Consider the following 14786-nt stretch of genomic DNA (forward strand, 5'->3'; position numbering starts at 1 on the left):
TTTTCTTCTAAGATTTTTATGGTTTTGAGTCTAATATTTAATTATTTAATCCATTTGAATTTATTCTTGTGTATGGTGTAAGAAGGTGGTCTAATTTCATTTTTTGCATGTATCTGTCCAATTTTCGCAACACCATTTACTGAATAGACTATCTGTATCCCAGTATATGTTCTTGCTTCCTTTGTTGAATATTAATTGAACATAAAGACAATGGTTTATTTTTGGACTCTCTATTCTATTCCATTGATCTATATGTTGGGCTTCCACCTGACATTCCCTGATAAACAGGTAGGCTCTTATCACAGACAAGTGGGAAACTTTTGGAGTTTCATTCAATATTTATGACTTTTGCTTGTCTGAAGAACTATATCATTAACTAATAAATGTTTCAGAATGCCCTATGCACCAAAGATTCTGCATTGCATGTGTGCTACTCAAGATGAATGTCCATCCATCAAAGCAAAAGGAGTAACCAGGTCACAAAAACCATCCACAGAAATAGAGAAAGTGTTATTAAAGTTCATTTTTATCAGAACCTGTAAAGAGAGAAAGCAGGTGTCCTCCAGGTGGTCCTGTTTTCAGAGGAGAAATTTCAGGATGTTGGAAAGTGTTATCTATTATAACACATCTAACAAAGAGAACACAGAGTGCCATGAAATACAGGCCAAGGCAAGATAAAAATCTCAGTTTCATTTGATTCTCCCCCATCAAAGCCTACTTGACAGAAATAACTGTGACGAAGATGTGAAAATTATGAAAAAATATGAAGTTATTTGATGATTATATATATAATTTTAAATTCATTACATTAACTCCCTCTTAGATCTCCTGGCTGAAGTTATATTCCTATAAAAATTTAAAATATCCTTAGTTCTTGAAGACATTTATAATCAGAAAAAAAAGAGATTTCAACTTCATATCTAATGTGTAACATCTTTCCAAACATTTTCACTGTTTGGAAAGTAATATCTACACTATTACTCAATCAACGTTTCATCATCTTTTCTATGGGACTATTAAGAAAAGTTTGAATCAAATGCTTTGACTCAATTCAAGGTACACTACACATTTGGTTTTTACTTTACCTGCCACCACTCTAGAAACACTATTTTTATAAAAAGGAAATGATATAATCTTGGCATATCTTATCAAAAGGACTCAGTTCATCTAGTATTCACTACAGTATTTTCCCAAAGTTGACAATTCCTCTACTTAATGATCCAAATGAACTTTTTCCCAAGAAGAAAGGTCTACCTCTATCTTTATTCAAGATTTTTTTTTTATTAATACTTTTTTGGGGAGCAATTTTAGGTTCTTGGCAAAATTGAGGGAAGGATACAGAGATTTCCCATATATTCCCTGTCCTCATGAATATATAGTTTATCTCATTATCATCCCCCATTAGAGTGGGTACATTTGTTGCAATTGATGAACTTATATTGACACACCATTTTTATCCAAAGCCTATAGTTTACATTAGAGTTCACTCTTGGTTTTGTACATTCTATGGGTTTGGACAAATGTATGACATGTACCCATAATTATCACACCATACAGAGTATTTCTACTGCCCTAAAAGTTTTTTGTGTTCCACCTATTTATCCTTCCTCTTGCCCCCAAATCCTGATCTTTTGACTGTTTCCATAGTTTTGACTTTTGAAGAATGTCAGATAGTTGGAATCATGCAGTATGAGACCTTTTCAGATTGGCTTCTTCCACCTAGCAATATGCATTTTAGATTTTTCCATGTCTTTTTATGGCTTGACAGCTTATTTCTTTTTTAGGGCAGAGTAATATTCCATTGTATACATGTACCAAAATTTATCCATTTACCTCCTGAAGGACATCTGGGTTGCTTCCAAGTTTTGACAAGTGCTGGAAGCTACCCATTGTCTATGCCAGTGGTTGGAAAACTGCGGCTCTGTTGACTAATGAGTTTGCTGACCACTGACCTAGACTCTCGATTCCAATAATTACAGGCTGTTGTTGTTCCTTGTGATTAATCCCCTATCCCAGTGGTCGGCAAACTCATTAGTCAACAGAGCGGCAAACTGGTTTGCCGACCACTGGTCTATGCTATCAGGAAAGTGTAAATAAGGAACCCAGAAGGCTGATGGACCTTGAGCTCTGGCAAGGGCCAAAGCTATACACCAATTGTTTAGTTGAGACAATGGTGGCTCAAGCAATTTCCTGACCTAATAGTCTCAAAGTAAATCTTTACTAATATTTACTGACCTTTAAGATAGTCTGTCTGCTACTGGAATTGCCTGCATGACTAAGGGCAATATGTGTATCTAAAATTGAATAAAAGGCTGTCAGGGCCTGAGCACCAGTGAAGCCCTCCCACTAGAGTTGGGCTCTCTGCCTGGCCCCCTGTTTCCAAATTCATATTTCTTGTCTCATCTCGTCATTTGTGCATGACCCTTCTCCAGATCCTTCCTGAACCCAAGCCACGCAGGATGTGGTTATCACAACTTTCACAGACAAATATGAATAAAACTGGGTTCTTGTGTGGACAAAAGTTTTCAGCTCTTTTAAGTAAATACCAAGGAGCACAATTCCTCCATAATATGGCAAGAGTATATTTAGTTTTGTAAGAGACTGCCAAAATGTTTTCAAAAGTGTCTGAACCATTTTATATTCCTATCAGCAATGAATGAGACTTTCTGTTGCCCCATATTCTTGTCAGCATTTGGTGTTGTCAGTGTTTTGGACTTTATCCATTCTAATATGTGTATAGTAGTATCTCATGGTTGTTTTAATTTGCATTTCCCTGGTGACATATGATGTAAAGCATATTTTTATATATCTGTATATCGTCTTTGGTGAGGTGTCTATTAAGAACGTTAGCCCGTTTTTAAATTGGGTTGTTTGTTTTCTTTTTAATGAGTTTTAAGAGTTCTTTGTATATTTTGGATAACAGTTCTTTACCACGTGTCTTTTAAAAGATTTTCTTCCAATTTGTGGCTTGTCTTTTTATTCCCTTGATACCTCTATTTTTAATCTACCTTTTAATTTATCTATTTTTCTCTTGAAAACTGAGGCTACATTTACTCATTTCTGAAGCACTCCCATTTCCTCTGGTTGCTAAAATATGATGACAACATTTTCAAGATTTATTTCTGAGGTAGTTTTCCAATCTTTACCCTTTTTTGTTTTCTTTAATCATTTGATGCCACATAATTTAAAAAATTAATATCAATCAGTATCAATGAGAATCAGTTATTACAGTTGAGGCAGGAAATTTTGTTACCTGGGGCTTTGGAAATAGCCTTGTTACCGACATCAAAGATCTGATTGCATTGCCATAATGCCTGTGTTGTGAGACTGGTGTTACCTATGTTAATACGAAATCTTTGTTCCATACTCGCTTCTGTATAGGTCTGGATTATTAGGCTGGGTTCCCATCTTTACATCTACATTAGAGGCCTAGTGCATGGATTCGTGCACATTGAAAGGAAATAAATTAGAAGAAAAATTTAGAGGCTGGGGAGGGGCTGCAGGAGGGCTCCAGGGAGTGTCCGGCCTGTCTCGCTCAGTCCCAATCAGCTGGACCCCAGCAGCAAGCTAACCTACTGGTCGGAGCATCTGCTTCCTGGTGGTCAGTGTGCATCATAGAGACTGATTGAACAGTTAAACGAATGGTTGGACACTTAGCATATTAGGCTTTTATTATATAGGACTAGAGGCGCGTTGCATGAAGAGATTCGTATAATAGGCCTTCCTTCCCTTGGCTTCCAGCACCGGTTTTCCTCCGGCACCCAGGACCCAGGCCTTCGCTCTGGTCAGTGTCTGCCTTCTTCATCTTTGCTGCAGACTCTGGCCAGTTCATCTTCACTGCTTCGCTACAGACTCCAATCGGAGTCTGCCATCTTCGTCTTCACTACAGACTCCGTCCAGAGTTTGTCATCTTCGCTGCAGACTCCTTTCTACTCACTTCTTGTTCCTAACTTCCCTATCCCACCCTGCATTTTAAAGGACTGAAACTTGCCTTAATACCTTAGCCTGCCTAACTAATAACATAATACAAGTATCTGCATTTTAATATTTGAACACACTTAAAGGTTAGATTTTTCTTATTTCCTCACCTATGATGGATTTAGTTATCATTTAATGATATCTGATTCTTTCCAATATAAGGGAAAATAATGCAAAATTCAAGTCAAACATTTTGTGAAAAGAGTTGACCTCAGTCAATAGTACTGCTCTATCAGGCACCCATCCCACTGTGAATTTCCTTGAGGGAAATATATGTCCAGGGAACAAAGTCAGGCAAATGTATAAAACTGCTCCATAAATGTAGAGCAGAGCTATTTGTGGCCATCAGCTTTGACCTTGTCATTCTCCTTTGCATAAACATTATGGTGCTGTTAGAAATAACCATCTCTCCCCAAAGTCCTTTAATTCTTCAAGCCCTTCATACTGCTCCAGGGGATTGGCCACTTAATTCCCCAAACCCTGTCTTCAATGGATATTTCATCTCAAGTAACCTTGTAAATAATTTGATGATGTGAGATCCTGAAGTTCTATCAATTAATATAAGCTGGATTTTCACTGTTCTCAATTCCAACCTGGCCCTCGTTTCCCATAATGAATTATGGTCTGCAGCCATGCCTCTTCATTTGCTCTATCATTTAGCAAATGAAACTAACTTCACTTGGTTTAAGCAGAAAATGGTTTTATTAAGCAGATACTGGGTAACTCATCCAACTTATTCAATGCTATAAAACAAAGAACAGTGATTAAATTACAACACATAAATAATCTGGTGAAAACACTACTGCCACCCGCATTGTGCACTTAGCTGGAGAGTATCTCATATTTCAGCTTTTACAGTGGGAGGAGTGTTCAGCCTCATGTGGTAGGAATTCCCCAAACATGGAAAAAGCATTCATGTGTCCAACAGCCAAAAAGGAATAAAGATGTCCACCACACTATCTTTAGCTTATACTGTGGCAGATAAAAGAAACTATAATTGGTCTACATTCTTTAATAGCATACATTAATACATATATTAATTTGAATGATTTATATATTACCCAATCATCAACAAAAAACTCCATTCTTGTATAAATTTATAACAGAACAAAATGAGAAAATGTGAACTCTAAATAGTCTTAAAATGATAGAGGAATGGATTAAAAATATCATAAAGATGATATGGAAATTTGACCATTCTTTTTCTCACTGATGTGCAAGCTTAAATTCTAGAACCCCTGAAAATTTCGATTGATACAAAAGAAATATAAACCAAGGAAGAATAAGATTTCACTTGATAGATTTGACTTTTTCCATTAACCATAGTATTGTTTGCTTATTTTTCATGTTCCATGGAATTTATTTTCTTTTAAAAAATGTTTTTATTGATTTTTAGAGAGAGAGAGGAAGGGAGAGGGAGAGATAGAAACATCAATAATGAAGAGAGAGTCATTGATCGGCTGCCCCCCACTGGAAATCAAGCCCACAACCCGGGCATGTGCCCTGACCAGGAATCGAACCATGACCTCTTGGTTCATGAGTCAATGCTCAACCACTCAGCCCAGCCTAAGAGAAATAATTTTAGATAATTGATCCAAGTTCCATATGTTTGTACATTTGGTTCTCTATTAATGCAGCTCCTATTGTCCTATTTAACTGCTGCAGTCATTTCATAGGGATTTAGTTTTTTTTTTTTCTAAAACCCTTATAGAAAACCTTTTCCTTAATTTTTGTATTTTTATTGATTCTAAGAAATACACTCTTGGAGCACTCATTACACAGATGAACTTCAGTTTATGTTTTATTTTTGAATTTTCTAAGTGAATACAAATTTAAAATAATAATCGTCAAGCAACTATGTCAACAAAGACAGTTTCTGAATTGTAGAAAAATATAAGATGAGAACAATTCTATTTTGGAGAAAGAATATTTACAAATTAAATTATATTCTCAAAAATAATATAATGGGTAAGTAAGATATACATTTGCAAATTGGTTAACAAGTGGCTTTAGTCATTGGCATTTCAAATATGTGCTTTGAGTACCAAAACTAATTTGAAAGTAAAAACATAATTATATAAGCCAATTTCATTCTAATTTAATTTTTACAAACTTGATCACGCCACATTTTGTCTCTTACTAAACCTAAGAGTTTTGTCTTATATAGAAAGCCAGTGATTTCACTATTTTCCTCTTACCTGCCCCCCTGAATTTGCTTCCAGGTTGTCTGATATGTGTACTTTTTTTTTTACCCAAAATTGACTCAATAATAGTTGCATTGAATTAGAACCCTAAGCAATATTTGGGATAAAATTGGAAATATGGTTTTCATGAAAATAACAATATATGACCTTGAGGTTGGCAACCTGAATTAAGGTGGTTATTTGAGAATAACTGACCTACGTGTTGAATCCTCTTCAGCACAGTGTGTGGTGGGGTCAGGAGGACTGGAGCCAATTCATCAGGGTGTTTATTGTAAAGTGACTATGTTAACAGGTGGTTTATTCTGCCTCTCATCAGGTTCAGTTTTACCTGATTCTGTTTAGCATGGGAGAAGCTGCAACACTGCATAGCTTGAACACTAGAACTTCACTTCTTCTGATATCCACTAAATCCTGGCTTCAGGTAGTTAAATAATTTCCTGGAGTAGCAAACACATTTTTCACTATGGTAACAAAATATGACATCCCAGAAATTTAATTAATTAATCAATTATAGATAGAATATCTATAATAAAAAAGCATAATATGCTAATTAAGGACAGCCAAATGACCTTCCAGACATCATTCTGGATGTCCTTCTGGATGAAGCCACCGTGGTGGGGCCCGAGGCAGATGTGGTTAGGGGCAATAAGGCAGGCAGGCAAGCAGTTAGGGGCGATCAGTCAGGCAGGCAGAAGGTTTAGGGGTAATCAGGCAGGCAGGCAGAGGATTAGGGGCGATCAGGCAGACAGATGAGTGGTTAGGGGTGATCAGGCAGGCAGGCAGAGTGGTTAGGGGCAATCAGGCAGGCAGACAGAGTGGTTAGGAGCCAGCAGTCCTGGATTGCGAGAGGGTGCAGGCCTGGCTGAGGGAACTGCTCCGCCCCCTGTGCATGAATTTTGTGCACTAGGCCTCTAGTCTGAAGAATAAAAACAATAAAGGTTAAAGTGGTAATGCACATAAGCATATTATCCTATCAGAGAAACTATCCTCTCTCTTTAAATTAATGATTTAGTAAATAGTGCTTTGAGATAGTACAATGCTATATAAATTAAAAGTATTATGCTTTTGAAGCATTGGTGACTTGTCATAATTTTTTTCTATGTGAACCCTTTGAAGGATTTTTGTCAGATGACAGGTGATTATCCTCATTGTAGCTAATAAATATTTAAAAAATCTATGTAGAAATATAACATGAGTATCATGGTGAGTTTCCAGCACAAAGGATATCTCTACAAATGGAATACATTTTAACTAAATCAATCGGTATTCCCTTTTAAAAAGATTTCTTGTAAAAATTTCATTCCATTTATTCTAACTATTTCTAACTAGTTACATATGCACAATAAACCCAACTGGAGGAATATTTAGGTTAACCTAAAAGGGTAGTAGATGTTATTAGCTGAAATGTATAATGCAATCTCTAAGCCAAGGAAAAGTGAAGACAGCAAGAGCATTCTCTGTTTTAAAATATTTTCAGAGAACCATAACTTAATTTGTCATTTAAGATTAAAATATACTTTTGAAATGAAAATTTTAAGGTTAAGTGAAATCTAGTTTTTTATAAAATACTGGTTTTATTAAACATTTGATTGATTCTAAAATACACTTGAATTCCTTGTATGCCAAGATTACACTTAGTATACATTTATGCAGCTGATCCATAAGGTCTGGGGGAAAAAAGTTCATAGTGGAAGCACTAATATTGCCTTAAATATACATAAATCTTTGCTATTATGATCTGTTTTATATTCATATTTACCTATGGATCATTTATTTTACAGATTTTTCTAATATGTCAAATGAACAGCTGTTGAAAAGTATGCTTATTTTTATGAGGGAATAAGAAATAAATGGCTAAATTCTAAATTAAATTTAGAATTTTAATAATTAAAAATTTGAAAACACTAAAAAGTGTGGTTTCTCTGTCCCCACCTTCAGAGGTTTTACCTCAGATACAGTGGTCGGCAAACTCATTAGTCAACAGAGCCAAATATCAACAGTACAACGATTGAAATTTCTTTTGAGAGCCAAATTTTTAAAACTTAAACTTCTTCTAACACCACTTCTTCAAAATAGACTCGCCCAGGCCGTAGCATTTTGTGGAAGAGCCACACTCAAGGGGCCAAAGAGCTGCAAGTGGCTTGCCAGCCACAGTTTGCCGATCAAGGCCTTAGGAAATCAGAAGTCTCAGTTGCAGTTCCAATGGCCAAAGCCAGATGGTGCTCTATGGTTGTCAGTGTATCAAGTCCATATCCAGAGGTTTAGTGTAGTTGGAATTAAGGGCTTAATTAAGTATGTATTTTATGGTTCAATTAAGGATGAGTTTCAGATTTGATCCATCTCCTTTTCTTCTTTCATAGACTTTTTTTTAGGGATCAGGAAGCATGTTTTCCCCGTTTATTGGCTTCAATATTTCTTGTCCCACTTGTAGCCCTTAATTCAACACCAGTAAAATGATCAAACTTAGTGTTATGTGTGTGTATATATATATATATATATATATATATATATATATATATATGATCCTAGAGTAATATTTAAGGTAAATATGCAGCACTACACAGCTAGTCAGACTTTTACTAGAATGAAGAGTCTGGTCTTTGCCCTATGAAGACTAGTCACATACCTAACGAAATGAGGAAGTATAGGTAGGAAGACTAAATTCCCATTTTGGGGGGAAAGAATTAGAAGAGCCAGGAATGAATCCTGGTTGTTCTGTTCCTTCCATCATCAAAGGAGTGTTGGCTCTCTTCCTGAATAACCTCATTGTCCTCTGTACAACACTCTGAAGATCCATTGATAGAAGAGCAAAAGGAAAAATAGGAAGGAAGAGGACTAGAAAAAGCTCACAGATTAGCATATCCCATGTGTCAGGCATAAATTTAAATACTAGACATATATTTTCTTTTTTGAAGCAATTGGCAATCAAAGGAGGTGTAAATGAATGATCTCTCTCTCTCTCTCTCTCTCTCTCTCTCTCTCTCTCGACTTGAGAAAGAGAGGAAAGGAGAAAAAGAGAGATAGAGATAGAGACAGAGGTCATTCATTTGTTGTTCCATATTTATGTATTCATTTGTTGCTTCTCATATGTGTCCTGACCCAGGGTCGAACCCTAGACCTTGCATATGGCCAGGGCTGTTTGCTTTATTTCTTATAATTGATATAAATTATCTTGTTTCACAGTTTTCTAGTCTATGAGTGATCAATAATAATATGTGTTCTGTTGATAAAGTAATTTCTCAAGAATACAAATAAAACTTCCAATTAAATTTTAGCAACAGTCTACAATTATGTTTTTATGCATATACACCATAAAGAATGTAAAGAAATGGAAGACATGATTTCTTCCTTTATGTTCTTGATAAATTACTGGATAAGACATGTATAAATATTAATTCATTATACATTTATTTATGTGCAAAATAGGCCTGGGCACTGCAGGGGATCAAAGGATGACTGAGTCAGAGCCCCTGACCAAAAGGATTGTGGAACAAGGACCTGCCCTGGTACTGCCGCACCCAGTACGCTTTAAAAGTGATGATTTCAATGTGAAAGACAAAGACATCCAGGTCAACCAAAAAAGTTTGAAGACCAACAATTACAAGCATTATTGGATGAAGATGCATGTCAAACTCAAAAACAACTTGCAGAAAGATTAAACATTGCTAAGCAAACAATTTCTGATCATTTACAAGCAATGGGAAAGATTTTAAAGGAAGGAAAATGGGTGCCACATCAACTGAGTTAAAGACGAATGGAAAACTGAAAAGTCATAAGTAAAATGTTGTTTCAACGGCATGAAAGAAAGTCTTTTTTGCATTGAATTGTGACTGGCGATGAAAAGTGGATTTATTTTGAGAATCCCACATGCACAAAATCATGGGTTGTTCCAGGTCAACCATCAACATCTACTGCAAGGCCAAATCGCTTTGGAAAGAAGACAATGCTCTGTGTTTGGTGGGATCAGGAAGGTGTGGTGTATTATGACCTTCTAAAACCAGGTGAAACCATTAATACTGATCGCTATTGACAACAAATAATCAATTTGAACCACGCTTTGCTTTGTTCGTGAAACGACCAGAATGGGCCAGAAAACACGGCAAAGTAATTTTGCTTCATGATAAAGCACCATCACACACTTCAAAACCAGTTAAAGACACGTTAAAAGATCTTGCCTGGGAAGTATTAACCAACCTGCTGTATTCACCAGACCTTGCTTCTTCAGATTACCTTCTTGTTATGATTGATGGCACATGCACTTTCTGAGCAGCACTTCAAAATGTATGAAGAAGTGGAAAATTGGGTCTCTGAATGGTTTGCCTCAAAATAAGAAAAGTTCTATTGGGACGGTATCCACAAATTACCTGAAAGATGGGGAAATGTGTAGTTAGCGATGGACATTACTTTGAATACAGCACTTTTGATGTTTCTCTTGAAATTATAGTGTTTTCTTTGATTACAAAATCCGCTATTATTAACCAGTATACCTAGTAGTCTCAAATGAAAATATTTCATTCTTTTTGTTGTTATTGTTGTTAATCCTCACCCAAGGATATTTTTCCCATTGACTTTTAGAGAGAGTGAAGGGAGGGGAATAGAGAGAGAGACACACATTGATTGGTTGGTCTCCCACATGCCCTGATGGGGCCGGGGATGGAGCGTGCAACCAATACATGTGCCCTTGACCCAAATCGAACTGGTGACCCTTCAGTCTGGGGGCTGATGCTCTATTCACTGAGCCAAACTGGCTAGGGCTCATTTTTTTTTTATTGCTGTGTATTAGATTCCATATAATATTATTATGTTATATTATTATATTATATGGAATCTAAAAACAAAACAAGCAAAATAAAAACAGAGACCAAAGGGATGCTTTCCAGAGAGAGGGGATGGAGGTATTGGTAAAAAGGGGAAGGGGAATATAGTCAATAATATTGTGATAAGTTTACAAAGTGATGGATGATTACTAGAATTAGTGGGGTGATCATGTTAGAAGGTATAAAAATGTTGAATCTCTATATTATATACCTGAAACTAGTGTAACCAATATAAAAATGTATACCAACTATACTTTAGTTAAAAAAAAAGAGTGTTTTCAAACTGTAATCAATTATTATGTTGCAAAGCTGAAAGTCATTAGTTTATCCACTGATTTTTGAATACTATTCACTTTCTGATTCAAGATAATTTAGAACCTTAGAAGCTGACCTCTATGTGATCTCAGCAATGCTCAGTGAGACCTTTCCTGATGGCTAATTATTAGAATGGCCTTACTTCCAACCAACCTCTCTTTTCCACTTCCTGAATTTGTCTCACTAAATTTAATTTTACAGTTGACATATTGTAGTATTTCATTTGCTTTTTACAACATTTGACTATAGTATTATCACATAACTGGGAATGAAGCTCATACTGAAATGGAAAGCTATTGTCTATGTGTAAGTTTTGTCAGAGGTGTAATTTTTAATATCTTCATTTTCCATGGTAGGTGCAGCTTTGTTAGCCTGATAGGCTAGGATCAATTTTACATCCACTTACTACCAGACCAGTCTGGATGTACTCCGAGAGTCAGAGTCAAGGAGCACAATGTCTAGGTAGGTTAGCATCTGCTATGTACATTTGATTTCTGACTCCAAAACTTCTCAATCATCATATTTCATTTTTAGTCCTTATAGATTATGAAGAGCTATGACACATTTTATCCCATTAAATCTTTGTGACGCCTATGATTTCTTTTTTATTTTTTTAAACCTCCAAATTACCTATGAGGAAACCAAAGATCAAAGAAGTAAAGGGTTGTTATTTTTTTCCCCCAGGGCACACAACTAGTAAGTCTCATGGAACTGGGATTCAACATTAGGACTAACTCTAAATTGAGTACAAATAGTTCATATTTATTTATCATCTACTAGAAGCCCGTTGCACGAAGTTTCGTGCAATAGACTTTCCTTCACCTGGCTGCCAGCACCAGTTTTCCGCCAGCACCAGTTTTCTTCTGGCCACCCGAGGATCGGAGTGCCCCCAGCCAGCGCGATTGGTCACCTGGCACCATTTCCTCTGGCCACCCCGCCGATTGGAGTGCCTCCTGAAGGCTGGGGGCGGGACTCGGGGTGGGGTGGCCGATGGCGCTGACTGGAGGCGCTCCGATGGGCGGGTGGCCAGAGGAAAACTGGTGCTGGCGGAAAACTGATGCCGGCAGCCACGCAATCGGCCACCCCGAGTTCCGCCACCAGCGCCTTCTGACGGCCCCATGGGTCCTCCCGCAGTGCCGGCCCATTAGGCCGGTGAGAGGAGCGGGGGGCGGGGACTCACGAGCCAATCGGCCACTCTGAGTCCCGTCCCCCATGCCTCCAGCAGGCCCAATCGTGGGCGTAACGGAGTGATGCAATTTGCATATTACCTTTTTATTATGTAGGATTATGTACAAGGTGCAGTTCTAAGCACTTTATTAACTCACTTAAACCTCACAACAACCCTTTGAGGGAAGTATTACTTTTGTCCCTATCTTACAGATGTGTAAACTGAGGCACAAAGAGGGTAAGTGACGTCTCAAACTCCCAAAGCTACTAAGTGGCAAACCTGGCTGCAAACTAGGGCTGAACTCCCAGAGCTCTGCTGAATCTCTGCGTAGGACATGGTAAGTCTGATAACTCCTTTGACATATCACAAAGGTGTTAGGATTCAATAGGATAAAATGTAACATGGCTTTTTGTAATCCATAAGGAATCAAAGCTGATGGCTGAGGATAAATTTTGGGAGAAATGAAGTTTGCATATATTACATTGGTGAGGCACATTCCAACCAGGTAAAGATGAGGGTATAAAACTGTGTAATCAACAGATAGAATCAGAATATGTGCTGACAGCAGCTTTCTCTTGATTTACCATCTTCCTTATTGGAATTTCCTTTAGGTGGTTAAGGAATAAAGATCAGAAAGTTAAGGACAGGAAATGAAAATAACTATAGGTCATGGGTCTATTCCATATTATTATTAATCTATATATATAAAAGCCAAGCAACCAGAGCGACCGGTCACTATGATGCGTACTGCAGCCAGCCAACTGGCCTGATCGGGGGCGGGGCCAGTGGCCAACCTCCCGCAGCCCCTTCCCCTGGCCAGCCCTGCCCCAATTGGCCCCAATTGGGGGCAGGCCGGCCAGACCCCACCTGTGCACGAATTCGTGCACCAAGCCTCTAGTCTACTATAATCTGCTCTTGTCTTTCTTTTTAGATTATCACATTCTCATCCAGAGTGGATTTACAGCCTGGCCAGTGTGGCTCAATTGGTTGAGCATCAACCTATAACGAAGAGGTCACAGTTCGATTCCCGGTCAGGGCACATGTCCGGGTTTGGGGCTCACAGGAGGCAGAAAATCAATAATTCTCTCTCATCATTGATGTTTTTTATCTCTCTCTCTCTCTCCCTTCCTTTCTGAAATCAATTAAAATATATTTTTAAAACAGTGGCTTTGCAAGTTGCCTACTTGGAAATTAAAGAGCTATATAGTGAAACAAACAAACAAAATGGAAAACAAGCCGTTTTCCATTCAGATTTTGCAAATCTTAAAATTTCACTAAGAGAATAATTTTTCCACATGTTAGATGTTTTTGACATCATCTTTACTCATGTGTCATGGCAACTGTGACAAGACTTTTACATCAATTTTTTTAGGACATTTTGTCCTGATCAACTCCTATTCTGAATTTCCAGGTTGGTCCCACAGTGGAAAACTCATTTATTTTTGCCCCAGGTAAACAACTTATGTCCATTGATAACTCAAAGCTGCCTGTGCAATGGGTGATTACCTAGTGAATCTGATCAATATAAACAACCAAAGTAGATAATAAAAGCTGAAATAACTTTTAAAAATTAAACTTTTATTGCCCATCTATCTAGGTCATTGTGTCTCTTCAGCACTTATTTTCTCTATGGATGAAGCTTAAGGGGTCTTAATAGATGACCTCAGAGAAAGCATCGGTTTTTCTCATTGTATTCTTGGAATACTGCTAGCTATGTTTTGTCTATATATAACCTACCTACACAGATGTTACTTGGCTATTGTGCTTTATGAACATGGTGCCTCTCAGCAGAGCCCACCAAGTCTCAGCAGGCTGATGAAATACTTCACTCAATCCACATTCACCTCTGACTGCATTTTCTTCCAATTCCTGCAGCTATTTGCTCTAAAATTCTTAGAATTTGGACTCAAAATTTTTTTCACAGGAATCTATACATTGATAATATGTATTAATAAAGAATATTGCTTACAGAGACACTGAACATAGAGCATGCTCATATGGTATATTTTCACTGTAAATTGTATCCTCCAAATGCATAGTAAATTTGGAAAAGTGGGAAGGAAAGAAAAGGTCCTTAGAAATCTCAAAACTATCTATAATAATCTATAATAATAAAAGCATAATATGCTAATTAGACAGGACATCCTTCCAGACATCCTTCCTTCTGGACAAAGCCGCAGCGGGTGGGGGCTGAGGCAGAGGCGGTTGCCGCTGAGGTGGGGGCCAAGGCCCTTACACAAATTTCGTGTATTGGGCCTCTAGTTAAAAGTATAAATCACCAGTAGATTTTCTTGGTAATCCCAG

The sequence above is a fragment of the Eptesicus fuscus genome, chromosome 10, assembly GCF_027574615.1.
Source record: "Eptesicus fuscus isolate TK198812 chromosome 10, DD_ASM_mEF_20220401, whole genome shotgun sequence".
Classification (NCBI taxonomy): Eukaryota; Metazoa; Chordata; class Mammalia; order Chiroptera; family Vespertilionidae; genus Eptesicus; species Eptesicus fuscus.